Source organism: Protopterus annectens, chromosome 3.part1, assembly GCF_019279795.1.
Source record: "Protopterus annectens isolate FY-2018-M chromosome 3.part1, PAN1.0, whole genome shotgun sequence".
Taxonomy (NCBI): Eukaryota; Metazoa; Chordata; order Ceratodontiformes; family Protopteridae; genus Protopterus; species Protopterus annectens.
The window spans coordinates 1,715,675,780-1,715,695,680 of record NC_056732.1 but is presented as its reverse complement, the minus strand read 5'-3'; the positions used below and the strand labels follow the sequence as shown (position 1 = coordinate 1,715,695,680).

Below are 19,901 nucleotides of genomic sequence, written 5' to 3'. Positions count from 1 at the left end.
TAAAGGCACCAAAGGAGCTCTCACCTTGCCTCCTGCCTTGCCTACCTTTTGGCACTGCTCACAGGTCCTGCAGTACCCTGATACATCTCTGGAAATTCCAGGCCAATAGAAGTTCTGCATAATATGCCTCTTTGTACATTTTATGCCATATGAACTGCAAAGGGTATATTATGGGCTATGGCTAGAAGTGCCAGATGGTAGGCTCTAGGCACTACCAACTGCTGTACTTTCTCATCTTCTAGCCCTCCCTCAGGGGTCCACTCTCTGTATAGTAACCCTTTGTCCCAGTATACAGATTCCCCCTTCCCTTGAGAATCAGGTGCCCCCCTAGTTACCTGCCTCAGGCCTTGCAATGTAGGGTCTGAGAACTGAGCCTGTCTCAACTCTCTCCTTGTAACTCTTCCCAGCTCCCCTTCCATAGTCAGTCTGGCATCCCCTTACAGTGGTGCCTCACTCTCAGCCTGGGTACTAGTACTCACCTCTACTTTTGCAGTTACTCTGTCCAAGGGAACATCAGTACCCACAAGCAGCTGTGGCTCACATTCAGTCTCACTGCTACAAAGTAGCTCCCTTCCTGAAGTAACCACCTCACCAGTCCTGGCTGCAAGTATACAGTCTTTCTAGGTCTCTCCCAGGCTACCAGACCCACATGTTTGTCTCCTAGCCTGACTGCATGAAACTGCATAAGCACATGGTACTGCCTAATCCAAATACTTCCCTCTTAGGACACCTGCAGGATGATCATTCCATACCCCTGTTGTCTCAAGACAACCTACTATTGGCATTATGTCTTTCCCACTTATTGGCTCTCTCACCTTTTGTTCCCCACCTTGCCTCCATGGACATCTGTATGCCACATGGCCCCACTGGTTGCATTCAAAACATTTAACCCTAGATCCCGGAAGTATACCTGGACTAGTGGCTTCCCCTGCTTTGGACAGATTCTGTTGGGGCAGTCTGTGCTGCCCAACATGGGTTCCTTTAGACCCATGAGCAGTACTGGGGGCCCCTTTCCTGTGCAGGGCTGCCCTACTTGCCAGGTATAGGTCTCCCTTCTCCCAAAACTTATCTGAAGTAGCACATTGTCTATCAGCTAACCAGATCCTCATGTCCTCAGGCAAAGTGCTAAGGGCTTGTTCCCTCACCAAAAGGTCTGCTGGCCCTTCAAAAGTGGTGACCTGACATCCACTCACCTATGAAAATAAGTGCTCAGTTCAGCAACATATTCACACACACTTTCATCTGCCTTGAGTCTATGCTCACAAAACTTTTCTCAATACATTTCAGGTGTTATCTTAAAACATTCTAACAAGTGACTTTTAACTGCAGTATAATCAAAACATGCAACGTTAGACATTTTTGACAAAAAAGTTACAGCTTTCCCATGGAGTAAGGGGGTCAGGACTGTACCCAGAGCATTTGGTCAACACTATACTGTTTGCATACCCTCTCAAACATATGAATGAAACTATTAAAATAACCCCCCTCTTTAAATTGTGGAATAAATTTACTAACCCGTTGTTCTTCTGGGGTCCAGTTACTCCCTTCCCCATTACCTCCATGATTCTGGCAAAGAGTCAGAATTTCCTTCTCATGCCTCCTCTGATGCTCTTTTTCCTCAGCCTCAATCTCCAAACACCTGGCCTCCAACTCAAGTCTCTTTAGCTTCAGCTGGATTTTTAAGTCCACTGCAGAAAGGTTGAGCTGTCCATTCTCCGAGGATATTGTATCTCCACTGCCAGTCTGATTATCCTCCACAGAAAGGTTGAGCTGTCCATTCTCCGAGGATATTGTTTCTCCACTGCCAGTCTGATTGTCCTCCTGGATGTTGTTTTCTAATGCAGCTGTAACCAAGGCTGCAATCAGGTCTGCCTTAGTCAGGTTTCCATGTACCAGTCCCCTAGCCAGGCACATCTCCACCAGTTGTCTCCTTGTCAGCTTTCCATACTCCTCTGCTGACATGCTGCCTGCTCACCCTGACTAACTAAGCTAACAAAAGAAATATAACAATTGTGATCTGAACTCTGAGTATTCAATGTGTGGCTGTTTTAGAGTACAAAACACCTTCAGAGATCACTGTACATAAGCTACAGGAATTCAGTCTACCCACACCACTACAAGCCAATTAGTATTTGCTAACCAATTAATATGGGGTGTGGATACTCCACCTCTACAAGCAATTAATATGTGATGTGGAGATCCCACCACTGCCCACCAATTAATATGTAATGCCCTCTCTGGTGTTAGTGGTGAGGATTGAGGCACCTTGATTGCAGGGCCAGGGCACAGCATCACAGCCACCATGTCTAGTCTTCTGATTACATAGGTGCTACCTGGACACTTTTAACTCTTTCTGTTATTTACCAACATTTATCTCTTTCTGACTTCATAGTTATCCTGTTGGTCCACTCTGTCAGCATTTTTCTTTTGTTTAAACACTCTACCATTTAATTTACTATTTCCTCACTTTCCATTTTATGTTTGTTTAAATTAAAGGTTTTACATCCTATATTCTGCTTTGAACAACTTAATTTACCACTTAATCAGCCTAGTATGAGAACATATATGGTAGCATAACAAGAGGAATTAGTCGCTTACTGAATGTTCCTGACAGTTGTCTCAGAGTCCAGATCCTGCCCCACTCTGTTCGCCCAAGCTTCCCCTACCCTACCCACCCCAATACTCCTAAACTTAAATCCCATAACTCCACCCACTTTTTCAAATTAGCTAATCATATCCAAGAGACCTTTCACTCTCTCTTTCTATTGGCAATTCAAACTACTTCAAAAATGGCTCTGTCCAGCTCACATGTACTGTTCCTATCTCATGCTATACTACTTCTATTTCTACTACTACATCATTCTTCACTTAACTCAACATTATTTATTAATAAGCCTACATCTGTAACCATCTTTCTATCAACTCCATCTGAATGCTACTCAGAAATATCACGCAGTCCCTATCAATTAACTCCACTACTCTTTTCCAAAAAATCCATGCATTTTATTAATTCAACCCTCTCCTCCTTCTCAACACTATCAGTTCGATCCAACTATAATATTTATTTCTTCATTCTAAACTATTTTTAATACCACCCCTCTGTGGTGATGTTCACCCCAATCCAGGTCCCATGTTCATCACCCATCCAACACAATCCAACTCCAGTAATTCTTGTAAATAACTACATATTGTAACCTTAAACTTATAAAATATTCACAACAAAACTATTAACCTTCATGTATGGATAGTTTTTAATAAATCTGACATCATTGCTGCTACCAAGACCTGGGTAAAGCCAAGTAAAAAGGATTCAGAATTCCTCCCTCCTGGCTACGATGCAATATGAACTGATATACCTCACAAAAAAGGAGGTGGTATTTCACCCCTTTTCCATTATATCTACAATATATTCCCATATAAAGATAGCACCCCAACATTCTACAATGCTGAAATTCTGGTCTCCAGCCTAAAAATAAATAAATTAAAAAATTATATATCATAGTCATTTACAATCCCCTGGTAATAATATACTAATAGTGGAACAAATTCCATCCTTGGTCTGTAGCACTATTAAAAATGAAACCATAATTCTGGGTCATGTAAATATCAACTGGATAAACTTTTGTTCTAAAATTCCAACCTTAAATATTAATCTATTTCACCTCACTCAACTTATCAGCTCTCCAACTAGATTTAATAACGGCACCAATGAATGTTCCATCCTAGACTGGATATTAGTTTCTGACTCTGCTAAAATCTCCTCAGTCAATACTCTCTCTAATGCTATAGCTGATCACTTTCCAGCTTTTGTTCATCTAACAGTACCCTCCTGCCATAAACAGCATCATTACAAACATATTAGGAATCTAACAAATTTTAACCTACAGACATTCAACAACACTCTGAAAAGTATGAATTGGACTAACTTAAAATGTCTACCTCTAGGTGACACACTACAGTACTGTAACACTATCTTTTGAAAATATTAGACAGTCTTGCACCCCAGAGTAAAAAGGGTGAACACCAGCCATGCTCCGTGGCTAACCAAACCCACTAAAGAACTAATGTTAACCAGGGATAAAATATGAAATAGTAGCAAAAACATAAAAAAACCCTTAGACTTATTAAAATTCAAACAACTCCGTATCCAAGAGAAAAGACTTGTATCCAAAGGAAAAACAGACTATTACTTAAAACTTCAAAGAAATCATCAGAACAATCCCAAAAGATTCTGGTCATCAGTTGAATCACTTCTAAACCCTGGCACAAAAAACAGTCCATGTCCATACCTAGACAAAACTCCTGAACAAATAGCCACTCTTTTCAACTCACACTTCATAAATTCTATAGCTAATATCACTGCTACCTTCTCACAATACCACTCTACTACAAATAATACAGGTATAGCTATACTATCCCATCTCTCCTGTTTCCGTTCTACTTCTTCCTCACTTTCAGATGAATCAACAGTATACACTACACCCAAATTCTTAATCACTACAGTCCCAATCTCTACTATAAAAAGGTTACTTCTCAAACTTAAACCCAGCTCTAAAGCAGCAGACAAGCTACCCACTGAATATCTAAAACTTGCTGCAGAAGCCTTTGCCTACTCTGTTAGTATACTCATTAACAGATCCATTCAAGAATATTATGTCCCAAAGCTCTGGAAAACAGCTTTTATTCTATTCCTACACAAAGGTGCCAACTTAACCAATATCTCAAACTTCCATCCCATAGCCATTTTATCTCCCATCTCTAAACTCCTTGAAAAATGCATACACATGCAACTTCTGCAATTCCTGCTCAATAACCAAATCTTATCTCTGACTCAACATGGATTCAGATCAGGTCATAGTACTACAACAGCCTTAATATCATTCATGGACATAGTCAATAAAGCCCACGACTCAGGAAAAGTTGTATCCACCCTATTTCTTGACCTATCAAAAGCCTTTGATACACTCTCTCACTCCGTTCTTCTATCTCATTATAGATGGAAGTATACTAACTTATCTTAGGGTGGACTAACCCAAGATACCAGTAATTTATGGCATCCCTAAGGTGCATAAACATGTGATAGACCCGCCACTGAGACCTATTGTATCAGCAGATGGCTCAAAAACATTACCATTAGCTAAATTTATAGATAGTAAAACTAAGCATATATGGACTAACAAGACAGCTATTTTAAAAGATTCATGGGACCTTTTAAGGGTAGTTAATTCGGAACTGTATACTGAAGACTTATTATTTGTAACAATAGATATTGTGGATCTTTTCTCATCCATCCCCTGTTCTGAAGGTATGAAAATGTTTGAGGAGGAAGTGTTTTAAGATAGAATGTTAATTCACAAAGAAAAGGTAGTATGCACAGGCTTAATGGATATGGTTCTTAAAAATAATTTTTTATTATTTAACGGGGAATTTTTCCAACAAACCCAAGGTGTTGCTATGGGGGCAGCCTGTGCACCTACATTTGCAAACCTAGTCTTGGCTAACTGGGAGGAAACACATGTCCTTAATTCTAGTTTTAATTCTTGCTGGAACCTTTATAGGAGGTTCCTGGATGATATAGTAATTTTTTGGATAGGGGGGAGTGAGAAGTTAGAGGATTTTATAAAATATATTAATGAGACCACAGATTTCCTTAGATTCACTTACAAAGTTTCCAAATCTAGTCTACAATATCTGGATATAGAAATATATAAATGTAATGATTCTTTTGCAACTAAAGTATATAGGAAACCAACTTATTGTAATTCATTCCTACTTTGTAAAAGTGCACATCCAGCACATTGCAAGAAAAATATAGTAAAAGGTCAATTTGTGAGGGGGTCACGAATGACAAGTAATTCTAATGATTTTATCTTGGAATGTGATTTTTTAGAAAGGATGTTTTTGGACAGGGGATATGCTAAGGATTTTATTGCAAACATTAGGTTAGAAGTGGAAAGAGGTAGATCAGATAAATTCAAACCTATTTTAGGAATAAAGGAAAATAATGTGAACCAGGTCGTAGGAATGAAAGACACTAATACCAATGGAGAGTATCAATACGCCCTTATTTTAGAATATAATGCCTTAAATTATAATACTAGGGCAATTTTTCATAAGGAGTGGGAAAGATTTATGGCATTTACTGACCTAGAGGGATTACCTATGAGTATACCCAAGGTGGTATACAGAAATTCTAATAATATTAAGGAATTTTTGGAACACAAGAAGATTGATTATAATAAGATTAATAGAGTTAATGGTACCAAAAGGAGAGGTACATATAAATGTGGGAAGTACAATCAATGTGATTACATTGCTAATAAGGAGAAAATATATGTAGAAAGTAGAGATAGATGGATTTTTAGCAAAGGATTATATAATTGTAATTCCAAGGGCTTAGTGTATCTTGCCACCTGTGAAAAGTGTGGGTCCTTTTATATAGGTAAGACAGAAAGAACTTTAAAGAGAAGAGTTTATGAACATACCTACGATATAGTAAAAGAGAAAGAAACAAACGCTCTCTTTAAGCATTCGAAAGTATGTAAAGAAAGTAAATTCCACTTTTTTGTTGTAGAGCATATTAAAAGTGGTATTAGAGGGGGCCCCTGGGAAGATACTATAGGTTATAGGGAATTATGGTGGCAAGTGACACTGGAAGCAAGTAAGTCCCCAGGCTTAAATTAACATGTGTCTATATTACCCCGATTGAAATTAAAGGCAGCTAAGCTATGAATTTAAGTGCAATATAGAATTTCATCTCTAGGTGGTGCTGTTCTGTTACTAAAAATTTCGTTCCTTTATAATATGAAGTTTCTCTTATGTGACTTATTTTAAGCCCTTTTATATGAAATTACAGAATATATATATTTATTTTAAAAGGTTTTATAATTATTTAAGAAATGCTACTTGAGTATGTAATAATTTATATTAAATTATATTTATTTATTATAAGGTAACAACATGAAAGGAAATTATACTTATAAATATTAATGAGCCCAAAGATGTATGTTGATTTGTGCATTCAAAATTAATTAATGTTTTTCATTGGTTTTTGGCTTTTTATGGAAGTATAAAAGTGACTTGTTTAATTAGAAATAGCATCTGATGAAGTCCAGTGGATAGGACGAAAACATGTGTATTTTTGGAAGATCGTTAATCTACAGTATGTTTTAACGTTTTTTATTGTGGTTATTAAAGCTGAGTATATTCAACGGAGGTCTCTCTTCCTTGGGATTTGCACTCCCAGCTGAGTTCTTGGTTTTTTTGTTGGAGAGCTTTTCGCACATTTCGTGGTTGTTTTTAGAGTTAAAACATAGCCTTAGAATGGCTAGGATAGCAAGACCCCATCCTTATAATTATATCTTAATGGTTGCTGAGAAGTGTACGTAGTCTGGGTAGAGAAAGCTTTGGAAAATTATACCTATAGGTTCAGAAAGTTATTATTATTGGGTGTTTCTCCTATGTGAGTTGTGCTTTTATTGGGTTAGTCTGGGTTTAGATATGGACATAGCCAATTTGTCTTTAGGTGATTCTTTAGGGATATTTTGAATTGGGATAAGGAGGATGTAGTAGTAAGATTTGCAGGGAGTGAGTTCGATTTTTTATCAGCAGAGTTGGAGAATAATGATTCTCCGGCTGAGTTGTTGGCTTTAGCAGATTGTACTAGCATTCTGTTGGCTGAGCAGAGGGATGCTAAGTTACTGTAGTGGGTGATAATATTTGTCAGAATGGGTGTACTGTTAGGTTGGTAGAGGATTTTATGAATAACTAAGAGTTGATTATATTGGAGTTAATAGGGTAGTTTTAGCCAGTCTTGTGTTTGAAGATTTTGACAGTGATGGGTTCTGTACCCCTAATGAGAATAACTGGGATCATACCATAGATAATATGAGTGTACTCATGCCTTGGATAAAGCAATTATCAGCTGCATCTGCCCATTTATAGTGCATGGGGAACTTCTGGGGTAAATTTTTTTTCCATCCATATATCTAAGTTGCACTTGAAAATGGACAGGGGTGAACTTTGATGTGCAGTAAATCCATTAGTAATAGGTCAGAGGATGCCTTCTATGCCAGACACAGGTCACGTTTTCAGAGTCTTTAGGATACCAAGTATAGTGACTGGAATTTCAGCTGGTCCATGTAGGACCTGTTGTTTAGGCCTTGTATTCTTTTAGTAAGTTATCTTTGCGGGAGCTCCAGTTGTTGCATGTGTTTGAACAGAGACATGCCAAAGGGGCATTATCTGCAATGATTGGCCCAGTGAAGGCTCAGTAAAGGGGGTCAATGACATCTCTAGATCTAGACACAATCCCTTTGTTTATAATCTGTGCAATATAAAAAAGGACAACAAGCACATCTTGGTAAAAAGTTAAGTCACTAGCCAGATAAGTTCTCAAATCCTGAACAACTGTGTAAGGTCTTAGGGGGTTTATTGTCAGAGTGGTAGTTCCCAGGGCTAGATGACTTCCCAAAAGATACAGTAATGCATATTTTTGGTATTTAGTTTTAGGCCATGATTTTGACACCAGTTATTTATTTGAGACAAAGCTCCCTGCAGGATGGCCAAGTCATTTAAGGATTCAGTGACTGCTGCTAGCTTACAGTCATCTGCAGACTTGGTCATCATCATGCACTTTTATCATTTCTGTTAGTATTATTATCATTATTATTATTCAGTATTAGTTATACTCAGCCACTGTCCTCCCTCATTATTTGATATTAGTAGGGATTATTATCATTATTATTATTCAGTATTAGTTATACTCAGCCACTATCCTCCCTCATTATTTGATATTAGTAGGGATTATTATCATTATTATTATTCAGTATTAGTTATACTCAGCCACTATCCTCCCTCATTATTTGATATTAGTAGGGATTATTATCATTATTATTATTCAGTATTAGTTATACTCAGCCACTATCCTCCCTCATTATTTGATATTAGTAGGGATTATTATCATTATTATTATTCAGTATTAGTTATACTCAGCCACTATCCTCCCTCATTATTTGATATTAGTAGGGATTATTATCATTATTATTATTCAGTATTAGTTATACTCAGCCACTATCCTCCCTCATTATTTGATATTAGTAGGGATTATTATCATTATTATTATTCAGTATTAGTTATACTCAGCCACTATCCTCCCTCATTATTTGATATTAGTAGGGATTATTATCATTATTATTATTCAGTATTAGTTATACTCAGCCACTATCCTCCCTCATTATTTGATATTAGTAGGGATTATTATCATTATTATTATTCAGTATTAGTTATACTCAGCCACTATCCTCCCTCATTATTTGATATTAGTAGGGATTATTATCATTATTATTATTCAGTATTAGTTATACTCAGCCACTATCCTCCCTCATTATTTGATATTAGTAGGGATTATTATCATTATTATTATTCAGTATTAGTTATACTCAGCCACTATCCTCCCTCATTATTTGATATTAGTAGGGATTATTATCATTATTATTATTCAGTATTAGTTATACTCAGCCACTATCCTCCCTCATTATTTGATATTAGTAGGGATTATTATCATTATTATTATTCAGTATTAGTTATACTCAGCCACTATCCTCCCTCATTATTTGATATTAGTAGGGATTATTATCATTATTATTATTCAGTATTAGTTATACTCAGCCACTATCCTCCCTCATTATTTGATATTAGTAGGGATTATTATCATTATTATTATTCAGTATTAGTTATACTCAGCCACTATCCTCCCTCATTATTTGATATTAGTAGGGATTATTATCATTATTATTATTCAGTATTAGTTATACTCAGCCACTATCCTCCCTCATTATTTGATATTAGTAGGGATTATTATCATTATTATTATTCAGTATTAGTTATACTCAGCCACTATCCTCCCTCATTATTTGATATTAGTAGGGATTATTATCATTATTATTATTCAGTATTAGTTATACTCAGCCACTATCCTCCCTCATTATTTGATATTAGTAGGGACTTCACATAGAGTATTATTACGTGAGAGGATTTTAAATGTTTCTCTTGAGACAGAGAGCTCTAGGGAAACAGTAGTATTTGTCTGGGGAGTTGAGCATGAATAGTGACTTACAAAGCCCTGTTTCAGTGTCTGTTACAGCTTCCTGACTAATGTTTTAGAGCGGTGCCAAGTTATCTGATACACGTACAAGTGTGGAGTCATCAGTGTATTGTATTAGGGAAGCCTGCTGTGTGGCTCACTGGGGGTGCTGGTGTGTTAAAGAGGATGAGACCAATGATAGAGCCTTGTGGTTGATCAGTGGTGACTGGGAGGTATGGAGAGAGGGTGGATTACCATTTTATTGACTGATACCTATTGGATAGGTATCTTTTGAACCAGAGAAGGGTGCTCTGCAACAGACCTAATGTGGACATTTGAAGTAGAAGTTTGCTGTGACAAATTGTGTTGAAGACGTTCAACAAGTATTGAAATAAGGGGAGACTAGTTTGTCATTATCTCTTTCTTTATTAACAGTATCTATAAGGGTTAGAAGAGCAGTGTTAGTACTATGTAAAGTATGGAAGTCATGTTTTCCAAATATTTCAGAGATGGTGGGTTTAGCATGATGGTTAAAGTCTTCACCTCATAAACACAGTGTACACAGTTTGATTTTAACTTCAGGACAATTAGCCTGCTATTCTCCCATGAACCGAAGATCATTTAGGCCTAAGGTTTGTGATGTTTGTTGAATTTCCTACATAGTGTAGATAGATAATGTGTGATTCTTTCCAAAGAAGAGGAAACACAGGATTCCTAAATTGACCTATTTATAAGGATTGAGACAAGATTGGCTGCTATTTTAAGGTACTCACTTGGAAGGTCATCAGATGAAGCTGAGCATGGTTTGAGTTAGTTGTTTTATATAGAATGAGGGCACTGGTTTGAAGGTGAAAGCGGATGTAGTGATATATGGCTATTGGGCAGGTTTGGGGTTAGATGTGGAAATCCTTGGTTAGAACCACTATACTATCTCTGAAATAAGAGATAAATTCTATTGCAGGTTTGAGTGGCAAGAAGTTTTTGGGAGAGGGATTAGTGCTGAATTTCTGACCAGGATGCAAGATTTTTTTAATAGATGACTGGAATCTTTTTTGGGTTGTGTTAGCTATTGTTCAGAGTGTTGTTCTAGTATAGTTTTTGCCTTCATTTTTTTTGCTTTTTATTACAGAAGTGGAACATTCTAAAGTTTGAGATATTGTGATGTTCTGTATTTCTACAATTCTTTCTGCACTTTTTCTTTATTCTGCATCGGCATTCTTCTCTTTTTGTATAGCCAAATTGCATTACTTGTTTTTACTGACTTCCTTCCAGGAGTTGTAAGGCTATTTAGAAAGTTGCATTGAATTCATTTAAAACATCATGTAAGGGTAGGATCTTTTGGATATTCCAGTTAAAAGAAAATAGGGTAGTAATGCATATGTCCGGGTTAAAGTTGGACAGGTTGCATGTTGTTTTATAAACATGCTATTTAAATGGATGCAACAGATGTAGGGATTAATTTCTCAAAATCCTTTGGCTTTCTAATACCATTATCGGAATGGACCCCATACCTAAGTCAGGGTAAGATTAAAGTTCATGAAATTATATTTCTTTAATCTTAGTTATCAAAAAGTGCTTTTTGTAGCACCCACAATTAGCCCAGAATTGATTCCTGCAATTCATATGGAATTACATTTATGGGTAGCATATCTAAAAAAAATAACTAGTTTTTTTTGTTTTTTGGCCCATTGCTCTTACTAGTATTATTGGAAATGTCTGGGCATTCTCCTCCACATTGCTTTTATTTCTGTCTGCAAATCTTGATATTTTATGAGTTTGTGTCTTGCTGTATGTAAGACACTGTAATGGCAATGTGTACCAATTTCAATGATCAATGCCACTTTTGTGTTTTTCATGAACTACTATATCTGGTTTACCTGCATTACGTTTTTGGACTGTTGGTAATGGCTGATCCAATCTGATGTAAAATTTATCAATCTTTATAATACTTTGTGGTTGATGTTCTCAATGCTTATCGACTGTTTCTGTATCGTAGCATTTGAAACATCCTCAGTGGAACAATCTTGCCACACTATTGTGTCTTACTGTATAGGCCCTCTGCCATAAGTGTATCACACCATGCAACAAGGTATGAGATGCTTTCTAATTTTTTGTTTTTTTAAAGAACCTACATTTGTCTGCTTCTCTCGCACATGTTCAACAGACTTTATAAACTAATGTGTATGCAATCCACTATCCTAGGCTGCTATTATTAACCTTTTATCCTCTAGTTTCAATTTGTATCCCCTTTTCCATTCCTGTGTCAAATGCTTATCAACATGAGGTTGTTACATGAGATCTCTGTACTGCTTACTATATTTATGGCTCTTTTACATTTTTTTCTCTCTAAAAATGTTGGGTCTGTATTAAAAGAACAAAACCTCACTTACGCAAATACCTAAATGATGACACATAAATAGCCAACCGCGAGAACAGTGAACGTCCTGAAGAGCGAAATTCAAAATATTGAAGTGCTATAGTTGGCCAACTCCACCACCCACTACGTACTACCTACCCAAACAGAATAAATAATCCACACTTCCTCATATCTACACTTCACCCATATATCCCATATCCTAATCAAACATTCACTACATATAAATATATCTAACTATAAACAAACAACACCCAACTACGGGAAAAGTGTAATTTACGTATATATTCAGCTACACAACTGTATTACTATATATACACTTAACATAACCCTACTTCTAACCCTAAAGTGTAGGTTGCATTTACAACTATATATGCACTTACCTTAACCCGCACCCTAACCCTAAGGTCAGTAACTATTGCACATTTACGTTAGGGAGCTAGAGGGTAGCTATGGCAATTCGATATTTCGAATTTCACGCTTCAGGAAGTTCAGTGTTCTTGCAGTTTGCTATTTATGTGTCAACATTTAGGTATTTGCGTGAGGTTTCGTTCTTTTAACATAGACCCAAAAATTTTACATTCTTTCTTTTGTTTTTTCGCACATTCACAGTTGCTGTATGATTTTTGTCAACTTCTGGTTTGATTTCCATTCCTGCTTGCTAATTGAATGATTCTGCTAAACTAAGTTGAGTGGTCATCTTAGACTTCATCTCCTCATGCTTTAAAACTGTTTGGATCTGATGAAGTTAGCAGATATGTAATGCAGTCCCATGGCTGCAGATCTATACATATAATCAGTTCTGAGGAGGCCTATACCTCCTTCAGAACATGGAAAATTTAACTTGGTATAGACTGATATTTATATTTCATTTGGTAAGTGTCAATCATTTTTTTTTTCTGTCCAGCTGATCCAATACCTTTTGAGAACCACCAATCACACCAAAACTGTAAGTTGATACATGATGGGTAAATCGGTTTATAGCTTGGACTAAATTTCTAGATGTCAAGGTTGTTTTCTTTTCTTATTTTTTTTGACAAGAAACTTTTTATTACATTATCACTTATGATGTAGACAATCATACATTTATGTAAATGAAAACAAATCATATTGACATATTTTTAGTTGCAAACATTACACATCACTTATAATCTATCCAATCATTGTCAGTCAAACATTACATAGCTCATTCAAATCCTGTCTTCTTTTAAATCTCATTCCTTCTCAAAAACATTATTCAGCATGTATTGTTCCCACAATTCTCATTTTTAAGTCTACCATCTCATTACATTCCCAAAAGTTTTTGTTCCCAATTAACTCTTTCTTCCCCATCACACCTCCAATGTTTGTTACCTACGTGTCTGCAAAAAGAGCTTTCTGTGTCTCAACATTGCTCCAACATATCCCTCTTTGAGGTCCTCCTAGGACTTACACTGCTGGGTATTCTGTCCCATCAGTGAGGAAGAATGAAAAGGACAATGTCAGCTAAAGAAGTTATGTACTCACCATAATGTTCCATCTGTGTTGTCCATTTTAATTCTTCCTCACATCCCCCTCCCAGCCATCCCCGGACCTTGTGATTCCTAGAAGAATTTTGGATGATATAAAAGCTTTCATGTTCCATGTTTCAGCCTCAACTTTTTCTTTATCTGTCTGTCTTTTAAATCAGTAGGCAGCAAACTCAATCTGAGGAATTAGGTACATTATAGTGCATTATGGGAAGAGGGAGGAGCTTAAGACTAGTATCCAAAGTCTAGAAAATGTGGCTGAGCCAGATCTGAGACCCATCAGTGAGGAAGAATGAACATGGGCAACACAGATGGAATGTTAGGGTGAGTACATAACTTCTTTTTTTTTTTTTTTTTTTTTTTTGTAAAATGGAAGATTTCTTTCCTCAAAGGGAACTTTTCTGCCCAGCACAGAAAATCACCATAAGCTGACTATCCATCCTTATAAGCCTCAGAAGAGCTTGCTGTTTGGTCACAGGAAAGCTCTAAAGGGCTTGGTGCCCACACCTCTCTTTGTAGTCAGCTAATTTGAATATGCCTGATGGTTATGACCCATGGAATGCACCCTGAAGCTTTGGAAGCTGTCTGGCTGTTATATCTTATGCAAGGTATAAACCATATGGTTAAGGCTCCTGCATCAGTGATCAGTATGATGAACATAAATGTTTTGTTTAACTTTCAGGATTTTAAACTGTCACATTCATATGTTGAAGTTTTTTCTTGTGCCTTTTTTGGAATGTGGAGACGTTTATGATTAACTTTCCTTCTTCTGAGTTAAAGTACCTCTCCCCACCAATATTTTAGGGATATGGCAACACTTATCCTGAAAAAAAATGCAGTGCAGTCTGAGACTGTGCCAACATGCAAGTAAGATTATCATTTCTGAAAATTTAGATGACTGAAGGCAAGAATACTCTTGTTACTTAATAGGGTCATTGTTGGTTACCAGGCTACTGACCCAAAGGTCTTTATAACCCTAGCCGTGTGTACCCAATATAATACTAGAGAAACCCAATATAAAGGGTCTAGCCTAAACTCAAGATCTTAGTTAGCAATTACTGCTCATATCTGGGAGCATCATAGGTGAAATCCCCAGCAAGGACTTATGGTTTTCCATCCAGTCATCCAGGATACACACAAACAGGGTCATAGAGGGCTTTGTATGATGTGAATTGGCAGTCTATTCCAGAAGAGTGGCAACCTCTGAGAGACATATCTGTCTCTCCAGCAGGCCCTATTTATGTTACAGGCCAGGTTCAGGTCGCTGGAGCAAGTGACCCTTATCCTATTTGACTTGTGAATGTGCAGCATTTCCATTAGGTTTAGATCTGATATTGATCTGTAGGCCAGGCACAAGTCTTCTCTAAGTAGTCTGTACACAACTGAGTACAGTGACGGTGACTTCAATGTGTCAGTGTATGACATGTGGTGGGGACCCTGTAATTTTCTTGGTTAGAAATCTCTGAGGTCTCAAGTTGCTGCAGGTGCCTGGTAAGGTACATACCAAAGGGAGCCTTGTACTCAATTACTGGACTGATAAGAATTGAGTTCAGGGGAGTTATGACCTCTTTCACTCTTGAGATGACTCTTTTGATCTTGAGGAAATGACTTTGATAATGAGGGGAGCAACGTAGAATACCTTCCTTACCACAGTAGACACATGGTGGTCAGAGTTTAGGCTACAGTCAGCTTGCATTCCCAAGTCTTTCATTACTGAATTGTTATGTTAGGGTATTATATAATAGTCTGCAGGGATATAATTTTTACTGAAGGGGATGATAATGCATTTTTAGCACTGAGTTTGAGTCCACAGCTTTGGCACCAACCATTGATTTGTGTAAGTCCATCTTGAAGTATATTGACATTGTTTGGGGATTCAATAATTGCACCTAATTTGCAGTCATCATCAAACTTTGTCAAGCACAGCCCTGCTGTTTTTGCTTGAACTTCTGAAAATTATATTCCAAACAATAGGGGGCCCAGCACTGACCCCTGTGGAACTCCACTGCTGACAGGTCTGCTGGTTGAGGTAAAGACCCCAACTTTGGCTAAGTGTGATTTGTCAGTGAGCCAGTTAGCAACCCACCTGACAACATAAGGGTTGATATTCAACTGGGAGAGTTTATCAATGATGTCCGAATGTGGAACTCTGTCAAAGGCCCTTGCTAAGTCAAGGTAGGTTGTATGCACAGATTTGCCTTCATTTATGGCACTGGTGATGTTTTTGATGAAGTCTACCAGGTTTAACAGGCATGACCTGTCTTTGACAAAACCAAGCTGTGTCGGATTCAATGTTTGGGGATCACCTATGTCTTATTTATAGGGTCAATGGTGATTCATTCCATGACCTTACAGGTAAGGATGGTTAAGCTTATGGGTCTGTAATTTCTGTAATTTGAGTCACACTTTTAATACTCTTGTCAAGTGTCATATGACAAATGGAAAAAATAAAACTATTACTTGTAAAACTAGAGGTAAAGGGTCAGTGACACGAATGCTGTTAGGAGCAGCTATACTGTCACCTTAGTTAAAATACCTCCTGGAAGTCAGTGTATGAGAGTATGCATGTATATATGTATATATGTATATATGTATATAGCCTCCAACACATCACATACTGTGTAGAAGTGTGTGTATATCTGTATACATAAACACAGACACACACATAAATTCAGAAACTGATGTGTGTGTGTGTGTGTGTGTGTGTGTGTGTGTGTGTGTGTGTGTGTGTGTGTGTGTGTGTGTGTGTGTGTGTGTATAATATACTTTTATGTGTGCGTGTTTGTAGACATACAAATATATGTGGATCTATAAGGACATAAAGATTACAGCAAATACATTTTAAACAACCAAAGCAGGACATATGATAAACACATAATGACACATGACACCTGCATTTATTTATTTAAATTATTATCTACTTCCATCTTGATAAATGGGTAAGTGGTCTCATCAACATAGCCATCTGTGTCACAAAAGAGGCAAGTTTGAGAAGTAATGAGAATTCCAGTATTAACAGTGAAGTATACCACTAAAACAATTATGTGCACTGCATACAAAGTTTTAATAAAATACATGCATTATACCTCTCAACTGTACAGATTTTCACAGAATGTCCAGATTTTTGCCTCATTTTTGGTCCATTTTTTCATAAAATTGTAATTTTCTGGCAAATTAGTGACAAATCATTAAAGACTGAAGTTAGAAAATAATGGCAGAAATTTGAGTTTCAGATGACAGGAAAACTCAGCCTCATTAAAATAAAAATGATGTTATCAGTGATGCTATACGATCACATAACCAAACATACAAAAATACAAGAATAAAAATGAAGAAAATTTAACAATTGAAAATAACATAACTTATCTGCTCTAAATTTCAGAATATAGATAAAATAATTAAAATTAGATACTGTCCCTGTGCTGAGTCTTATTTGGCAAATCAATTTTCTGACCTCAGGTTTTAAAATAGAAAGCTAAGTTATGAATTATTGTATATCTATTTATTTTAATTCTTCTACATTTGGATATTTGTTTATGTGATTATTTTTGCATAAAGGTACTGCCTCTGGAAATTTGGTAGCACAGTCCACTGTGACTAGTATGCACTTAAATCCATTTTGGGGATTTACTAATAGTCCCATGATGACTACAGAATTAAATAAATTACTTAAATGATAAATTATGAAATAAAAGAAATGCCACTACCATAACTGCCACGAAGATTGCCACTATGACTGCCACCAAGACCTGATTGCCTTAAACTCCTTTCCTTCAGAAAAGCTAGAGTCATAAACAAAAATAGACTTATTGATAAAATAAGACATCGTTTAAATTTAAAACAAATTTTATATTCTGGATATTCTCTGATCTCTTGCAACATAAAAGTACACATTTAAGTCTAGCAGGAGATAATCAAGCAAACAAGAGGAGGTAATATTTTTTCTGGTTCCCCACTGGTTATTGAGCTTTCCTTATAACCTGCTCTATTTTCCAGGTCACTCCCTCTGGGCATGAGGCCCATGGCTTATTCATTCCCTGTGGATGACAACAAAATGTTCAAGTGTACCAGGAGAGGTGCCACCATTCTGGGTTTTTAGTTGCAGCCCTGACGCCCTATGCATGCTCATTAGTATCCAAGGTGCTGGCAAGCAATGTGCCCTTGTGTTGCATACATCTCCATGTGATGTTACTAATTAACTCTGCCCAATTGTAAACATGCACCTCAGTATGATTCCTGGTCACATCCAGTCATTCTAGCATGCCAACTGTGACCACAAGTACATTCCCCTGCCCAAAGAGAGGTGAGCAGACTTACGTTTCATAATTATTCATTTCATTCTAGCAGCTTCAACAACCACCCAAGGCACTGCTCAAACTTGGGTTAAGGCTTCAACTGTCTGCACAATGTGCCTGTAAAATTCAGGTAATAATACAAAAAATGCTACATAAGCATATGACTGAAAGCAAGTACTGTACTGTGTGAGTGTGTGTGTTAGTGTGCACACGTGCACATATCTTAAAATATTTAGATACCATGCTATACTAAGTCAATATGTCCCATTCAAAATGCACATGATGTTATATATGATGCTATCACATTTTCACATTTTCATATACTATAGGCATAATAACATTGATTTCCTGACTTGTGGCACCAAAATAAGTTTATGAAAAAAATGAAAAAAAAAACACGTAAACTTCCATTTATTCAAACCTCACAGAATCCAACAAACAAGGCAGCAGTTACTTACAAACTAGTCTAATCCTTCCTTTTTGTGTTGGTAAGAAGCAGGAATAAAAGTAAAAAGTATGCAGATACTTTCCTTTAAAGTATCTCACTCTGGATTCCTTCTCAAGAAGATGCCCAGGCCTTGTCAGAATAGTCCACAGTGACTTGTCTACACTGCAACATAATTCCAAGACCCTGTTTTAGGCAACCATTCCACAGTATGAGAGGTCAACCTCAGTACTTTGGCACTTAGTGGGGTTATACCAAACTCTTTTATGCACTGTTTAATTACATGAACTGAAAAACAAATTACCAGTAATAATCCAGAGTAAATAATTAAATGAAAACTCAATCGTGTGAAAATGAAAATGACGTAATCAGTGATACTATAAGATCACATAACCAAACATACAAAAATGCACAAATAAAAATGAATAGATTATAACAAGGAAAAATAACATATAACTTATCCACTCTAAATTTCAGAATCGTATATAAAGATAAAAAAATTAAAATTAGGTATTTTTCCTGTGCTCAGATTACTTGTCAAATCAGTTTTCTGAACTCAGGTTTTAAAATAGAGAACAGCTAAGTTATTAGTTATTTTATATCTATTTATTTCCATTCTTCAGTATTTGAATAGGTGTTTATGTGGGTATTTTTTGCATAAAGGTACTGCTTCTGGAAATTTGGTAGCACAGTGCACTGTGACTAGTATGCAATGAAATCCATTTTGGGGGTTTACTAATGGTCCCATGATGACCATAGAAATAAGTAAATTACTTAAATGATAAATAATGAAAGCAAACGAAAGGAAATACCTCCACGATAATCACAACCAAAACCACTGCCACCACCATATTCTTGTTGACTTATATCTCTTTTCCTCAAAAAACCTAGAATCGTAAACAAAAATAGAGTTATTGATAAAATAAGACATAATTTAAATGTAATAAATTTTATATTTTGAATATTCTCTGATCTCCTGTAATATAAGAGTATAAATTTAAGTCTATCAGCAGATAATCAAGCAGACAAGATGAGGTAGTAATATTTTTGTTCCAGTCCCTCACTGGTTACTGAGCTTTCCTTTTAACCTGCCTTATTTTCCTGGTCCCTCCCTCTGGGCAGGAATCCCATGGTCTATTCATTCCCTGTGGATGACAATAAAATGGCCAAGTGTACTAGGATAGGTACCACTATC

At 36.6% G+C, this 19,901-nt stretch overlaps 1 long non-coding RNA gene across 1 annotated transcript in view; it reads right to left on the bottom strand.

Annotated features, from left to right (window-relative positions):
* The window catches only part of LOC122798899, a 31,585-nt gene extending 11,989 nt beyond the window's left edge, over positions 1 to 19,596 (bottom strand). The window contains exon 1 of the long non-coding RNA XR_006364335.1: positions 19,519 to 19,596. This is a non-coding gene — a long non-coding RNA (uncharacterized LOC122798899). The remainder of the gene's footprint in view (positions 1 to 19,518) is intronic.
* Positions 19,597 to 19,901: the final 305 nt, after the last annotated feature.